Consider the following 15852-nt stretch of genomic DNA (forward strand, 5'->3'; position numbering starts at 1 on the left):
GGTTTTTATATAGTTTTTATATATATATATATATATATATATATATATATATATATATATATATATATATATATATACATATATATGGGTCTTCCTTGTTTGGACCAAAGTTAAAGGACAGATTGCAGCAGAGTGAGCAGGAGGAGAATCTAATGGTTAGTGGAGTTAAATTTACATTTTCACAGAGAGATCCTAAGCCAGGAATTAGAAGGGAGTGAAAAATACTTGATTCAGCAAATCCCAACAGACCCAGTATGAGCAACATGTTGATAAGAACTTCTGTGGATGCTGGGAGAGGGGTTGCCTCCAACAGTTGTCATCCTCGAAGCAGGTATGCTGTGGTAAACTAAGCATTCCTTGATCCACCCCCCCCCCCTCGGGAATGGCAGTAGAAACCCTGAGACGTTGTCTGACTATCCACTTATAGGGGCAGTTAGGAGTTGTATTTCCATGCATCCAAATGTGTGGCTGGCTATCACACAGGATAAATGGATTAGAGATCATATGATCATATCCAGAGGCTGCACTATTCTTTTATATGAAACCCCATGGCTGCCAACTTATCTCTTACTGGATGTTCCACCCTGGCAAAAAAGTGTGGGAATTCAAGAGCTTATGAATGTATTACAAAAAAGAGCAGTCCAGGAGTTCCGATCAGACCAGTTAGGATCCAGATTTTAATCCTGGTTATTCTTAGTACCAAAGAAGACAGAGGACCATAGGTCAATAATGGATCTCAAGCTTTAAAGCCTATACATAAAAAAGCATTACATCTGGTCATGGTGCATTTCATCCTTTAATGTTCACATGAGGAAATTGGATGTATTTTCTGGGTCTCCTAGATGTCTGTGTAGACATAAAAATAGCATAAACATGCAGGTGTTCTGTTCACTTCCAGGTGGAAGCCACTCATTACCATTTCAGAGCCATGCTTTATGGTCTTACCACATCCCTCAGGGTGTTTACCAAATGAATGGCAGTAGTGGCAGGTCATCTAAGGCTTTTCAGGATGCAGGGCTTTCAGTGCCTGGATGACTGGCTCATAGCTGCCACTTTAAAGGAGTCTCTCATCAGAGCAAGGGGCTAGTTGCTTCAGTTATACAGGTTTTTGAGACTCATAGTGAGCTTCGCTGAGTCACACTTAAATCTGACATAGACTCTGACATTCATTGACTGCTACCTGGAGACCAGGATGAAAACAGCAAGACTTTTACAAATTAGACTACTGTCAAAGGAAAAAACTTCAAAGACCAATTCACGTAAGGTTCAAGTATGGCACCCTTTATTACTTGCAGCAAGGAGACAAAGCATGCAAATACAGGATTTGTCTAAATTACTAATGAGCAGTATGCTACTTTTATACAATTCTGTGAAATGTTACTTTTCTATTGTTGATGTAGTTAGACACAACTTTCTGTATTACTCTACAGAAAATGTTACTTAGATTTATACATGTTCAGATTTAAAACTCACTATGTGTTACATAGAAAATGTTACTTAGATTTCCTGCTGACATGACTGGATTATTGTTGATTTATAAAAACATTTGAGAAAAACAACCTGGCCTTGGGGCTTATTTTTAGCCCACTACAAACTTTATATTCTTCGATTGTGTAGTTCTAATATATATGTGTTACATTTCAAGGTACATTTCTAGCTTAGGAACAAGTAATGCTGACTACGGTTTATACTTTCAAGCAGCCTTTGTTTTCATTATCAATAGCTTCAGCAGCTGTGTACTTTCTCATGGCATAAGCAGAAAATCAATAACTCTTTGTTAAGTCTCATGACGCTAGTAGAAATGAAACACTTATTATTATTTTCATGACATTAGCAGAAATCAAATGCTTCCTGTTTATTTCCATAGCATAAGCAGATCATAGCTGCACATATTTTCATGACATAACAGGATTGGAATGTCTCTAGTAACTGTGCAGATTCACGAAATGTGAACAGAATAAATGTATTAACCCTTTTAAACCTCGAATGCACTAAGCATGCATATTACTAATACATATTTTTCTAACATTTCCCCCCTTTTAATACTTTTATTCTACTTTCAAAATAAGCATAAACAGTTTTTTTCTTCCCCTAACCTCTTCCTTCTCAGGATTTGCAGTTAAGAGAGTTATTCAGTTTAAACTTATAAAAGCATTTTCAGTTTTTCAACAATTCTTTAAGTTCAGCACCTTGGTATAAGGTTTCTGAAACCTGACATGTCTATAAAGTCTTTAATCAGTCTTTTCATGCAGGGGATGCAGCAGCAAACACATACCACCAGTAGGATCATTCCTACACAGATGGCAATCAGGATGTTCATCAGGATACTGCCCCACCCCCCTAAACGATCTCTGGAAAAAGTCCGTCAATGGATTTGGTCCTGGTTTGGTCATAGCCGACACTTGCTGAATTACCTCAAGGTGATTGTCTATCTCATGTTTGTGGTCAGAAATATACGAACAGCACTCCTCCTGGATTAAAGCGCAAGTACCTCCTCTCGCCGCTAGGGTGAAGTCGAGAGCCATGCGGTTTTGAAGCACTACAGTTCTCATGGCAGTCAGTTCATCAGTCACCAATTCTAGAACGGAAAAGGTTGCATTGCTCATTATTTCGAGAAGTTTAGACAGTTTTCTCAGTTCCCAGATTGATTTTGTTGCTCCATATGCTGGCAGTACACCTGCCCATGAGATGATGGTATCACCCAAGTCCATATGCGACAGTCCATTTTTCCCTAGGCCCACAGCATGATGGTTTTTCCAGCCTGCATTGATTTGCCCTACTGGATTGACAGGCTTCTTGATTTCTCATCAAACATTTCGAATTTTCCCCTGAGGCAAAACTGCTGTGTGTCGTATGGCCGGAACCAGGTACCCCAAATAACAACTGCCGGACCAATTCTCAGGTAACCACTTGTATGCTTTCCTACCACATGCAAAATAACAATCTTCTACTTTGGTAGTAACTTTACTATGTCCTGGCTGTGGATGAAACATTTTTTTGTCAACTATAATCAGTTGTTTATAGAGGTCAGCATTATGTCTTACTTCATCAGTTGTCCTATGCATCAGTTCAAAAAATGAATCATAGCTTGTGTTGCAATAGGAACCTGTGTTATCAGTTTTATTGTAGTATCTATAGGGAACAGTCACATTGCAGTTGCTCCAACCCACCTGAACTGTATCATTTTGTAAAAACACACAGTCCCCTTCTGTCGAACAGACAAGTGCAATGCTACTTTATCTTGTGATGTAATATCTGATGTATCATAGACTAAATTTTTCCAGGTCTTGTTGGCTCCTAGGGGAACTGAAGTTAACAATAACCCCCCAGTATGCTGTTGGCAAAGCTGTGCAAATCCAGCAATTCGAAACATTGAGGGTCTCAGCATACACATATTTGATTGCCTGGTTGGTAAGTACTCTACATGCAACTCTCCACATTTATTTAGTTCAGTTTGTGTTGCTGGGAAAAGGAATGGCCACAACAAAAAGATTATTGTCACTAGTACAGTTAACAGGATGATTATGCAATACTTCTGAGGAAATGGTTGTTCTGCATTTCTCTTTTCTCCGACTCTTCCGAGTGGTTTTATTTGGATTTTTCTGGATTCTATCATTTTTGCTTTTGACATGTGATCTTACTCTCTGCCCTAATAGGACCTTCAGCACCAATGGTTTCTTCACTGGGGTTGAGATGGATCAGTCCTATTGATCTGACCCCCCTTTGTAGCCAGACTGTGCTGAGGGCCCCGATGGAGAGCTAAGACTTTTTATCCAGTTCAAAGTTCTTAACTAGTTTGCAGTGCGTCAGGTGGATCCACGAAGCTCGCTCCGCAATTTTGACTGCAGTGAGTGTTGAAAGAAGTTCCTGGTATGGACCTTCCCACCTTGGTGACGACCAGTTTTTCTTTTTTATGGCCTTTATCCACACCCAGTCCCCTGGGATCACTGCCACTTCCGATGTTTCGGTTTGTTCTTTATCTGAAACAGAATTTGACTGCAACACGTTTAGAATTCAACAAATTTATATATATAAATATATAATATATATTCAGCTAGTGGAAGATCAGCCTCCTGGTCTAAGGACATGAGAAGTTTCCACTGGGGTGTATAATAAGCCCTTACAAATAGTTTTTCAAAAGGAGTCAATCCTTTTGCAGTCAGAACAGTTCTCATGCTCAATAGTGCCAGGGGCAAACAATATATCCAGTTCTTCCCTGTCTCAGTTATTAACTTCTTTAATATTTCATTATGTCTCTCAACTAGCCCTGCAGATTGCGGATGGTATGCACAATGATTTTTAAAGAAATACCAAAATGCTTACTTAACTACTGTATGGTTTGGTTTACAAAGTGCATACCATTGTCACTGTAGATCCTTTCCGGAATACCGAATCTAGGGATGATTTCTTTGACAAGTATTTTTGCCACCTAAGCTGCATCTGGATTTTTGGTTGGAAAGGCTTCCACCCATCTGGAAAACATATCTACAATGACAAGACAATACTTCTTATTTTCACATTTGTTCAATTCTATGAAATCCATACAGATAGTGTGAAACGGATATGGTGGTGTAGGGAAACACCCTTGCTTGGACTTTAACTCCCCTTGTGCGTGATGTTTGTTACAAATTTGGCACACCAAACAGAATTTTTTAGAGTAGTTTGTAAATCCGTACGTTGTGAACACCTGGTCCACCAGCTGTACCATCCACCCTGTTGAGACATGGCACTGCCCATGGCTCAACAAAGCTGCATATCTAAACAAATTAGATGGTAGTATCGGTTTCCCTTCTTTAGAGATATACAGCCCCTTTTCGAGAATTGCTCCTCGTTTTACCCATCTTTGTTTTTCAATTTGCGTAGTGAGTGTCTGCATTGTTTTTAACATTTCTAAGTCTAAAATCTCAGAGGGTTGTAGTTTCTCATTTAAAAGAAATACTTCAGAAGCTGCTTGTTTTGCAGCTGTATCAGCTCTCGCATTACCATTTGAAATCCTATCTTGTTGCTTGGTGTGAGCTGTGCATTTACAAATAGCTATTTTCTGAGGTAACTGAATAGATTCTAAAAGATCTAAAATAAACTGTGCATGATTGATAGGTTTGCCAGTAGATGTTATCATTCCTCGGTTTTTCCACTGTTGCGCAAAAACATGTACAGTAGAAGAAGCGTACTGGCTGTCAGTAAAAATGTTTACACATTTACCCTTTGCTAAGGTACATGCCTGTGTCAAGGCAGTCAATTCTGCTGCCTGTGCAGAGTTGTGTGGTAAAGGTTTTGCTTCTATAATCTCAGTGTCAGAAACTACTGCATATCCTACTAGGTTCTGTCCTGCAGGACCCCTTTTGCACGAACCATCCACGTAGTATGTCACCTCGGCAGCATCCAAGGGGACATCCGTGAGATCTTTTCTAGGTAGTGTCTTTTGCTCAATTACATGCAGGCAGCGGTGTGGTGTGCCATCTGCAGGGGTTGGGAGCAAGGTAGAAGGGTTCAAAGTCGTGCATCGTTCAATTGTCATATGAGGTTGGCTCAACAATATAGTCATACAGGAAAGATGCCTAGCAGGGGAAAGATATGCCACCTTTTCTTGTAGTAAAATAACCACAACTGCATGAGGCACTCTCAAAGTGAGAGGGTGGAATAAAACTACTGAGGCTGAAGCCTGCACTGCCATTGCAGCTGCAACTACTGCTTGTATACAGTGGGGTAAGGACCATGCCACTGGGTCTAGTTGTGATGAATAGTAAACAATGGGGCGTTGCTTGTCCCCTTGCTGTTGTGTTAACACTGATGTCATATAACCTTGCTTACAATCTACAGTTTGGAAAAAACATTTATGGTAGTTTGGTAATCCTAGAACTAATGAGGACGCTATTAACTGTTTCAGTTTGCAGAAAGCAGATTCTGCCTCTGGTGTCCATTGTAATTAATCCTGTGCTGCCATAGGCTTCTTATATATCAGGTCAGTCAGAGTTGCAGATTCCATGGCATAGTTTGGAATCCAGCTCCGGCAAAAATTAGTTGTACCCAGGAAGGACATCATTTCTTTTTTGGTAGTGGGTTTTGGTGCTTGCAAAATTGCTACTTTCCTGTCCTCATCTAATGTTCTACCTTCTTTGGATATTACATATCCTAGGTGTTTGAATTGTTTTTCCAAAAGCTGCAGTTTATTTTTGTTTACCTTATGTCCTTCAGTGGCTAGAAATCATAATAGCACTATGGTATCTTCTCTACAATCTTGCTGGGTGGGGGCCACCAGCAAGATGTCATCAACATAAAGTAAAATCTGACTGCCTCTTGGTGGGGTAAATCCCGCCAAGTTGCTTGCCATTTCTTGTGAGAAAATTGTTAGACTTTCACAATATCCCTGTGGTAGTCGCGTATATGTATACCTTTTCCCATGAAATGTGAATGCAAACCAATATTGGCTGTCAGGGTGCATCGGTATTGAAAATAATGCATTTCTAATGTCTACCACAGAAAAATACTTCTGTTGAGGTTTTAAGTCATTCAACAGGGTGTGTGTGTCTGGCACAGTAGGTGCCCTTGGTATTACTGCATCATTTACAACTTGTAAATCTTGGACCATACGCCATTCTCCATTTGCTTTTTTAACAGGAAATAAGGGTGTGTTACATGGTGAATCTGGAGATTCTACCAGTATTCTCCCTTTAAGTAAGGCTGCTATAATAGGCTTTATTCCTGCCTCTGCATCTTTTCTTAAGGGATACTGTCTTTTTTGTGGTCTGAATGCTGACATTAGCGTGATAGTTACTGGTCCCGTTGTACGAATAAGTCCTTCATCTGATTTTCCTGTTGACCAGAGAGTTTCTGGTATATTTTGTAAGGCTTTCTCCTTCTCCTTTAAAAGGAGTGCTAATCAGCCATCCTTGCTAGACTGCAAGTGCACGGCTGGGTGGGTCTGAGTTATCCAATTCAACTTCTGTATTTGTATTCCCTGTTCTGACAGTTCTAATTCTGTCTGTTTCTCCCATCTCATGACTTTTTCTCCTAGGTCTGCCCATTCTATGTTTTTGTTCTTGGTTAAGCTAACATGTGGTAATCAATTAGACTTATAAAGTGTAAAGAACTCATGGGGCAATGAACAGCTGGCTACACTGTTCCCTTCTGTGTCCCAGTACAGATTACGTAATATCAATCTGTTTGCATGATTTTTAAACAATTCTTGCTCATATTCCTTGTCAGGTCCTGGTATGTTACAATAATACAGGGTACAGTGCAACAGGTGTTGCTTATCAATGTCAAGGGAGGGGAACTTGCTGATGGCTACATTCATTAACTCTTCGGTCACAGTCCCTGGACCAGTCGTAACCAAGTCCTGGCTGTACCAATAAAACATTTCACCCTCTGATTGCACTGCAAAGGTATCAATTTGTCGCTGTGCTTCCATACCCTGCATGGTTGGGACTACTGCTATACCAAATAGCTGCATGAGATCTCTGCCCAAGAGGTGTACTGGGCATTTTGCAGAAGCAACAATTTTGCTTTTCTGAGTCAATCCTGAAACTGGATCAGTTATTGCAATATCACGGGAGAGGAGCTCCCGATACAGCTGTCCATTAGCTGCTTTTACCAGTATGTAATCAGGTGAGACCGTGTTTTCTGGCAGTTTGGAGGGATGTATCGGGGTTCGTGATGCCCCTGAGTCACACAAGAATTTGACTTCCCTCCCTTCTACCAAGAGTGTAACTTCTGGTTTCATGTCTGCTAAATAGAGCTCAAAGCTCAGTAAAGCTAGGTCTAATATTTCATTTTCTTCACTGTCACTAACTTCTTGCACTTCCTCTATCTGTTATGTCACATCCTCTACCCCCTCTATCACATTCACATTCGTCCTTTCTCCGCTATCCCCTTCTAGTGATTCCTGACTACCATATAGTCAGTCCTCACCCTCCTTGTCTTCCATGGTTGCCTTCTTATTTTTCCTGCAATCCTTTGCCAAGTGTCCCTTTTTACCGCATTTGAAACATTCACCCCTTTTCTTTCGCCCTTCAAAGTCCTCTGATCGCTGATCAGATTGTTTGTTTCCCTGTGCATTTTTCTTGCCCTTTTTCCTGGACTGTACTACATAAACTTCTGCTCCATCTTCTACAGAAAATACTTGAGCTTTCTTTTTCTTTTTGCTATTAAAATGCCTTTTGGCATGCCTAGCATATTCAAGTAATGACTGTAACCTGCTTGTACGATGGTCTGCCACGTGTTTTGTAATAAAACTGCTTATGGATGCAATACTGCCTTTTAAAAATGCATTCTTTAACTGCTGTTCATATGGGGAATTTTGTGTTTGATCTTCAGGAACTTGCATTCCACAGTGGTTATTAAAACATTCTAATAGTCTGGCATAATACCGGTCAATAGTTTCACCTTCTTGTTGGATGCATTGATTAATGCAAGTCCAGTCTGCCCTAGGCTTCCATTTTTCAGTGATGCGGTCTGTAAGACCTTTTACTCTGTTGTCTAATTCTGTGCTGCTATGTGGGAGGGGTCTGTGTGCAGCGTCACAGGGATTCCAGTTGCCACTAATCATGTGCCAATCTGGCCCCACAATTTGTCTAACTACTTTTTCTACCTCTTCTCCATTTAAGTTATAACTCAGCCTCATTCCTTGTAAATCTTCTGAGAATTTTCTAAAATTAACTTTTGGATGGGGAATTCCCTCATTGGCTTTCCGGATATCTTCCGGAGTCCAGGGTCTATACACTAAAATAGTTGGGTCCTGATTATCTTGACCTGCCTGAGGATTAGGTACTTCTATAAGTGGGCATATTTCTTCTTCACTCATAGATCATGAATTCTTAACTATTTGATATAACTCAATGCCTTCATTTGAGTTACCTGCCCGTGTTCGAGACCTGGTCCCGATGGGATCTCTAATAAATGGTTTTATTCTTACAATGTCTCTATTTTCAGTGACAACAGGATATCGTGGGGGTGGACTAACCTGTTCACTTGCTTCATATTCTGGTAAGGGAGGCGGAGGGGCCAATGCTATTACTAAGTTATTGTCCTCCTTGTCTAAAAACATTGTTTTTGAATTGTTGTTCTTTTGTTCCCTACGGTTTACTTCCTCAATCCACCTGTGTGCCTGAGGAATTCCTAATTTGCGTTGCTTTTTTACCCGACCTTTGGAATCAGTTTTAAGCTGTTTGACAAGTTTGATAAGCGAGGATTTTTCTAATTTTCCGTCGAATTCATATTTATTAACCCATTTTGAATAATATTTAATATTGTCGGCACGCTGCGACTGCATGTATTTTGCGTCTTCTGTTAACGGTAGATTTTTGGGTCTTTTTGTGCAATTATTACCCATTTTGTTCTACCCTTTTGATCGTTATGTAGCTTCTCTGATTTTTAACATGGTACCACAGATTTTGTTATAGTCTCTTCAGAATGACTGCCTACCTATTCTGTTTCTCCTGATCTATGACAAGACAGTAATCTTTTCTGTCCCTGACTTGTAAAATACAGTCTTGACAAAAACAATACAAATCTAGTCCCTGATCTAAAACAGAAAACAGAAAAAAGTAGATTCACCTTACCTGAGCCTACGTGATTGATCACCAATTCGGAGACCCGTCCTTCAGTCGCAGATCAGAAAGTGGCTGGCCTCTTTTGTACAACAATTCAGTCGAAGGGCTTTTCATATAAGAAGAACCGATTTGGTTTCTTCCCCGTACGGTTTCAACCATCTGGCCCATCTGATCCGAGGCGAAGAGAGGTTCCGGTCCGAAGGACCAATCTGTCAAAGGAAAAAACTTCAAAGACCAATTCACGTAAGGTTCAAGTATGGCACCCTTTATTACTTGCAGCAAGGAGACAAAGCATGCAAATACAGGATTTGTCTAAATTACTAATGAGCAGTATGCTACTTTTATACAATTCTATGAAATGTTACTTTTCTGTTGTTGACGTAGTTAGACACAGCTTTCTGTATTACTCTACAGAAAATGTTACTTAGATTTCCTGCTGACATGTTCAGATTTAAAACCCACTATGTGTTACATAGAAAATGTTACTTAGATTTCCTGCTGACATGACTGGATTATTGTTGATTTACAAAAACATTTGAGAAAAACAACCTGGCCTTGGGGCTTATTTTTAGCCCACTACAAACTTTCTATTCTTCATTTGTGTAGTTCTAATATATATGTGTTACATTTCAAGATACATTTCTAGCTTAGGTACAAGTAATGCTGACTACGGTTTATATTTTCAAGCAGCCTTTGTTTTCATTATCAATAGCTTCAGCAGCTGTGTACTTTCTCATGGCATAAGCAGAAAATCAATAACTCTTTGTTAAGTCTCATGACACTAGTAGAAATGAAACACTTATTATTATTTTCATGACATTAGCAGAAATCAAATGCTTCCTGTTAATTTCCATAGCATAAGCAGATCATAGCTGCGCATATTTTCATGACATAACAGGATTGGAATGTCTCTAGTAACTGTGCAGATTCACGCAGTGTGAACAGAATAAATGTATTAACCCTTTTAAACCTTGAATGCACTAAGCATGCATATTACTAATACATATTTTTCTAACAACTACCCTTAGTAATAATACAGACCAATGCATGTCTATCCAATAACCCGTATTCATAATTTCCCTACAGCGTCAAGGAGAGCAGAACAAGATAGACCAGGGGTGAATTTGAGACTGCCCATCCAGTTATGCAGGTTTAGCTTGAAGGTGGCAAGGGTGCCACTGCTTGACATATAGTGGAAGTTTGTTCCAGAGGTAGGGGATTTGTTGGGCTATAAATCGACCAGTTCAGCTTGTCCTGTTTATCTGTTGTTGAAGGTTTAGTTCCTCTAACAGGATGTTTGAGGAACCATCGGTTCTTTGAAAGAATAGGTCAAAGAGGGTCATTGCCTTAATGGCTCAAAAGATTATAGACACAGATCCCCACAGGGGCGTCTATAAGTAAATGAGTACAGAGGGAGAGCTGACAGTCTGTCTTGATAACTAAGATTTTTGAGGCCACTGATCTTTTAGTTATTAACTTCTAAGGTCTCACAAGTTGAGTAATATGTTTAGACAAGTACATACTTAAGAGACCATTATATTCAGTAATAGTTCTGATGTGGTACAAATAAAGAGGGAATTAGGATGAGTTTTGATCTAGGGAAAATAACGTTGGAATTTAGATGAACCAGATAGAAGGCTTTGCAAACTACTCTGAAGACATGTTCAAAATATAAGGGACTGAGTGCCTAGATCCCTTATGACTGTGAAATTGGAGGGGTGTGTCACCAATATGGACTGTGAACATGTTTTGTTTACCAAAATCTGTACTACATTTTTTCACATTTAATTTGAGACCATTGTCCTTGTACTAATGTTAACATTGTCTAAACCATGTTAGAGCAGCTGAGTCAGTGAAAAATTAAATAACACATAGTTTACAGTTTTCTGCAAACTTAGATAAGCATTGGCCAGGAGTTTTGGCCAAAAGGTCTGAGAAATATGTGCTAAATAGGTAAGGGCCCAACATTAAATCCTGTGGAAACACCAGTGGTAATTTTTCTTTGTTTGTTTTTTTGTTTTGCTTTCTGAAAGGACTTATGTGACTCTAACCACTGTCAGACAGTCAACTATCCAACATAAGGATTTAATTCCAGTTTCCAAGCCTGCTAGTAAAGACTGAATTGGGAATAGTGTCAAATGCTTTTGCTAGCTCCATATACGGTGTATGTGCTGTGTTATCAGTATCCACTGCTTTGATGACCCTTTTCAAAGAAATTGAACAGGTAGGCCCTTCTTTGAGAAGGCTGAATTGATGAGGATCCAGGGTTAAGAGATTTTTAAATGTCTAGACTAATGAGGTCTGAGACCGTATGTGTCATAGCTTTATATATGAGGCTAGTGATACTATTGGGTCTATAATTACTGCAGTTCATGGTTGGTCTGTCCTTGTGTAATGGCATTATAGTGGCTGTTTTCCAGGAATGTAAACAGTGAAGAAGCTAAGATTGATCTTCTTTCGGCTTTTCCCGGTTAGGGGTCGTCACAGCGGAACTCCGGTCCGCTAATGATTGGCAATAGATTTTTACAGTGCCGAGGTGCCAGCTCGACGCCCAACCTTCAATGAAAGCACGCCCATTCACGCATGTCTTTCAAACGCTACTCGAGTGCGGGGAGGACATGCAGACTCCACACAGAAGGCGCTCCAGCCGAGAATCGAACGGGAGAACCTCTTGCTGTGAGGCGACAACGCTACCACTGCACCACCGCAACTACTAGCTTAGATTAAATATGGGTTCTGATAGCCCAGATTTGGTAATGTAATCAGGCAACCTGGTATATTGCAAGGGCCCTTATATAAGGTGTTCTTAGCTTTTGACAAGGCAGAGAAAATTTATTCTAGAGCATGTAAAGGGGTGGCTGGAAGTGTGGAATCTGTGGAAAAGCTAGGCTTGTAGGTGGAGAACATTTGCATTGTTTGTCATCTAGGATATTAGCAGTTTCCTTTCAGTCAGAAAGACTAGTATTATTGTGGACTAGCACCTAATATTGTTTCATGTTAATTCTTAATTTTATGTCATAGCGAAAGAATGATTTGTAGTTTCCCAGTGGTTCTCTTATGTTTTTTACTAGTTTGCTTAATTGTGTTGTTATGGTAAGGAGAATGGCACTTCTTATAAACATTTAGTAATTTATTTGTCTTGTTACATAGTTTATTCACACAGGTATTCCACCATATGGTTTGCTTTTATATATTGGTGTGGGTAGGGAGTGCAGCCTTATTAAAACAACCATTTAAGTGGGAGTAGATGAAAGAGGCATAGACAGTGGCTTTAACAATGTGATCCAGCAAAGAAAATGCCTGCATATTTGTTTCTCATTTGCTTAAGGGAAAGAAATTCAGCTAGATTTTAAACAGCATTTCTCCAAGATGCAGTTTAAGTTTTTTGTTTTGCCATAGCAGGCAAAGCTTGAATCAAACAGCTGTTCACATCAGGGAGTATGGTTTTTGTGACAAAACTTGTGAATTTATTGGTATCCACTATGGAATGTTGCTACCTGGTCCCATTTGTTCACTTGCACTAAACATTAATATCTTTTTTTCCACCTGTAGTAGGAGGGTAGACATAAGTAGTTTGGCTAATGCTCAAGGCCCTGTCAGGTGTCCTGTGCCTTCTGCAAGTCTCTTCTTAAAGTATTGTGATATAATTATGTGAGAACTGTAATGATACTAAATCTATGAGGAAATCCGTTAAAGTAGGAATAATTTCAACAATCTTTTCCTGCAGGACTTTGCTGTTTTTGCCTACATTGCCCACATAACAGATAGTGCTGCTACCAGGCCCAGATGCAACACAAGGTGACCTAGGCAGCAGCTTAGTGTTCCAGTGCTGGCTGAGAGGCCTGACCTGGCCATAAAAAATAAATGGTACAGTCTGGAAGTACCAGCTCTGAGCCCTTTCTTATTTGCAATGGTGATGGACAGGTTGACAGATAAGATCAGACAAGAGTCCCCGTAGGCGATGATGTTTGTGGATGACATTGTGGTCTGTAGTGAGAGTAGGGAGCAGGTTGAGGAGACCCTGGAGAGGTGGAGATATGCTCTTGAGAGGAGAGGAATGAAGGTCAGCAGAACTAAGACAGAATATATGTGTGTGAATGAGAGGGAGGATAGAATGGTGAGGATGAAGGGAGTAGAGATGGCAAAGGTGGATGAGTTTAAATACTTGGAATCAACAGTTCAGAGTAATGGTGAGTGTGGAAGAGAGGTGAAGAAAAGAGTACAGGCAGGGTGGAGTGGTAAAGTGTCAGGAGTGATTTGTGACAGACTGGTACCAGTAAGAGTGAAAGGGAAGGTGTACAAGAGGTTAGTGAGACCAGCTATGTTATATGGGTCGGAGATGGTAGCACTGACAAAAAAGGCAGGAGTCAGAGCTGGAGGTGGCAGAGTTAAAGATGTTAAGATTTGCATTGGGTGTGACAAGGATGGACAGGATTAGGGATCAGTATATTAGAGTGTCAGCTCAGGTTGGATGGTTTGGAGACAAAGCCAGAGAGGTGAGATTGCGTTAGTTTGGACATGTGCTGAGGAGGGATGCTGGGAATGTTGGGAAAAGGATGCTAAGGATGGAGCAGTGAGGTAGGAGGAAAAGAGGCATGCCTAAGATAAAGTTTATGGATGTGGTGAGAGAGGACATGCTGGTGGTTGGTGTGACAGAGCAAGATGCAGCGGACAGGAGGAAATGGAAACGCATGATCTGCTGTGGCGACCCCTAACCGGGAACAACCAAAAGTAGAAGAAGCCTAGTAGTACCAGCCTTCTATTCTGCTGTGTACTGCAACCCGTTAGATTTGTTCTTTGCTGCACTCTGCAGAAATGTGAGAGTTTTACTGCTGCCTTTCCCCAGTTCTTCCTATGTGTCTGTTTTCCCGGGAGCACTGTCTGGTTAAGTGGCTTGCTCAAAGTCACACGGTAGTCAAATGGAACTGGAAAGATTCAGACCCTGTACCCTTGACTATAAGAACCAGCTCATAAAGAGCTTAGAGCCTTAATCCATTGCACCACCTGCCAGCCTTTCCTTATTTTAATTCTCTGATAAACCACTTAGGGTAACAGTCAGTAATGCTAATCATTAGTTTCATAACCATCGTTGTTAATTTGAGTTGTCTGGCACTTAAGACTCAGTGCTGTTAACAAACTGCTTCCTGTAATAAAAAGCACAGGGTTTGATCCCTACCTCCTCCATTTGCCTATTGTGTGCCTTTGAGCAAGATACAGTTATAGTGTTTCTGTTTCTTCCCTGAAATGGGACACACAGTACAGTGAGTTTACCTGATTAGCAAACAGATAAAAGTAACTAGTATTTAAAATTTGGGCCTTTGTCCAGAATTTTTGAGAAAGACATTGAAGCATTTTCATCCATTCCTTGTAAAATTTGTGGCTTTCTGGCAAATTGTTGTGAATTACAATCATAAATTATGGCAGGCATGGGATTCAGACTTTGTATCCTTTAGAAAATGCTTTGCTAATGCAAAGCTTTTTATTCTAGCGACTCTCTAAGTATATGCAAGAAACATTAAATCTATTCCTGATTTTTGGGTCTTAGTCTCTGATTTGAGCTAAGAGGTTGAGAGGGCAGAGGGGAGTTGTATTGGATTCCACCGTATGTGTTTGACATCAGAGAGCTTTAGATACATTTCTGTCCCATTACTTATGAATGTATTCATCCACTTGTTCTCAATTAGATATCTGAGGTGTGTGTCTTTGTGTCTGTGTGTCTATGTCTATGTGATAGATGCTGTAACCCTCAGTAGTTATGGTGTAAAGGAAGAAAGTGATTGTAGTAAACAGGAACATCATCACATGAGCCATGTCCTTTGGTAGTATCCTTGGTTTCCTTATTTTGATGTTCAGTTAACAGTGTTGTTATTATTTGGCTGTAAGTAAACTGTACAGTGAAATCTACAAGTTCAGTGTTAACATTTTAAATGCAAATACATTTTTATTTAACTTTTCTTTGCAGGCACACAGGTGTAAAATGCACTGTGTTGGGCCACAACACTGTTTGGTACTTAGTGCAAATTAATAAGGCTATGAGGCTATGAACTTGTTCTGTAGTGTATGGTTTGATTCCCTAAGCCTTTGTTTGTCTGTGTGACTCAGACCAAGTCACTTCACCAGAGACTACTTCTGGGCTACCCCTGAAAAGGAATACTTGCACCCAGTGAGCTGTCCAAAGCTGTTAGCAAATGCTTTGCACATTTGAATTTTAATTCCTGTGACCATCACAGAAACATGAATTAGTGCTTTACTATATACTGTTTGATTATGAGTCCCAGACAGGGTTGCCAGATTTGTAAAA

The 15852-nt window shown here is 40.1% G+C and overlaps 1 protein-coding gene across 1 annotated transcript in view; it reads left to right on the forward strand.

Annotated features, from left to right (window-relative positions):
* WRNIP1 (WRN helicase interacting protein 1) overlaps nt 1-15852 on the forward strand; it is an 856108-nt gene that overhangs the window by 829011 nt on the left and 11245 nt on the right. The gene's annotated exons all lie outside the window — the stretch shown is intronic.

Source organism: Protopterus annectens, chromosome 3.part0 (genome assembly GCF_019279795.1).
Source record: "Protopterus annectens isolate FY-2018-M chromosome 3.part0, PAN1.0, whole genome shotgun sequence".
Taxonomy (NCBI): Eukaryota; Metazoa; Chordata; order Ceratodontiformes; family Protopteridae; genus Protopterus; species Protopterus annectens.